The 1,734-nt window shown below is 69.6% G+C and overlaps 1 long non-coding RNA gene across 1 annotated transcript; it reads right to left on the reverse strand.

The window, feature by feature from the left end:
* Positions 1–613: 613 nt before the first annotated feature.
* On the reverse strand, positions 614–1,709 carry LOC309451798. Its single transcript, XR_014186318.1, has 3 exons — positions 1,587–1,709; positions 931–1,020; positions 614–737 (listed from the first exon to the last, which is right to left on the reverse strand). It is a non-coding gene; the product is annotated as an uncharacterized lncRNA (long non-coding RNA).
* Between the last annotated feature and the right edge of the window lie 25 nt (positions 1,710–1,734).

The raw sequence follows: 1,734 nt of genomic DNA on the forward strand, positions 1-1,734 counted from the left end.
GTCCCCCCTACCCATAACACCTGGGTCCCCCGGACGCCTGGGTCCCCATCCTGGACGCCTGGGTCCCCCCCCGGATGCCTGGGTCCATCCCGGACGCCTGGGTCCATCCCGGACACCTGGGTCCCCCCGGACGCCTGGGTCCCCATCCCGGACGCCTGGGTCCCCCCAGCCCAGAACGCCTGGGTCCCCTTGAATTCCTCTCTCCCCCCGGACGCCTGGGTCCCTCCCGGACGCCTGGGTCCATCCCGGACACCTGTGTTCATATCCCGGACGCCTGGGTCCCCTTGAACTCCTCTCTCCCCCCCGGACGCCTGGGTCCCTCCCGGACGCCTGGGTCCCCTGCACCACTGGCCGGGTCCGGGGGGGTCTCTTCTGGGGGTGACAATAAAGGTGGCGACCGGTGGCAGCTCGGGGACGTTTTTGGGGGCGAATCTGGGGAATTTGGGGCATCCGCGGGGTCATTTTGGGGGCGCCTGGGGGCAGATTTGGGGTCGGGAGGGACCCAGGTGTTCGGGAGGGACCCAGGAGTTCGGGGAGGGACCCAGGAGTTCGGGAGGGACCCAGGAGTTCGGGAAGGGACCCAGGAGTTCGGGAACTCACCCAGAGCCGGGGGAGGGGTGTCAGTTCTTTATTAGGGGGTCGATGGGGGGGGGGTGGGGGAGGGGTCAGGGTTGGGGGTCCCTGAAGGCGGGGGGAGGGGGGGGCAGCGGCGCCTCCTCTTCAGCAGCAGCAGCGACCTGTGGGGACATGGGGACATTGAACTGCCCGGACGCATGGGTCCCTCCCGAACTCCTGGGTCCCTCCCGAACTCCTGGGTCCCTCCCGAACTCCTGGGTCCCTCCCGCACTCCTGGGTCCCCTCCCGCACTCCTGGGTCCCTCCCGAACTCCTGGGTCCCCTCCCGAACTCCTGGGTCCCTCCCTGGACTCACCGTTGATCCCGAGGGGGTCCCCAGCGCCCCCTGCAGCATCGCGGCCACACGGCGGCTCAACAGCTCCCGCTCCAGAACCAGCGCCTGCGCCTGCCCGGACGCCTGGGTCCCTCCCGAACTCCTGGGTCCCTCCCGAACTCCTGGGTCCCTTCCCGAACTCCTGGGTCCCTCCCCGAACTCTTGGGTCCCGCCCGAACGCCTGGGTCCCTTCCCGAACACCTGGGTCCCTCCCGAACACCTGGGTCCCTCCCGAACTCCTGGGTCCCCTGGGGCACTCCTGGGTCCCTCCCAAACTCCTGGGTCCCTGGGGCACTCCTGGGTCCCTCCCGCACTCCTGGGTCCCTCCCGAACTCCTGGGTCCCTCCCGAACACCTGGGTCCCCTCCCCGAACTCCTGGGTCCCTCCCGAACGCCTGGGTCCCTTCCCGAACGCCTGGGTCCCTCCCCAACGCCTGGGTCCCTTCCCGAACGCCTGGGTCCCTCCCAAACTCCTGGGTCCCTCCCCGAACTCCTGGGTCCCTGGGGCACTCCTGGGTCCCCCCCGAACTCCTGGGTCCCTCCCGAACTCCTGGGTCCCACCCAAACTCCTGGGTCCCTGGGGCACTCCTGGGTCCCTCCCGAACTCCTGGGTCCCTCCCGAACTCCTGGGTCCCTCACCAGTGCTCGCAGTCGCTCCTCCAATAGGCGGTTGAGTCGCTGGGAATTGACGTAATCGTCCTGGAGCCTGCGGGAAACCCAACTGGGAGCACTGGGAGCAACTGGAGCCCCGAGGCCCCGCCCCTTGGGCGCCTCCCAGCCAATCACC

This window comes from Streptopelia decaocto, assembly GCF_964273445.1.
Source record: "Streptopelia decaocto genome assembly, contig: HAP1_SCAFFOLD_2463, whole genome shotgun sequence".
NCBI lineage: Eukaryota > Metazoa > Chordata > Aves > Columbiformes > Columbidae > Streptopelia > Streptopelia decaocto.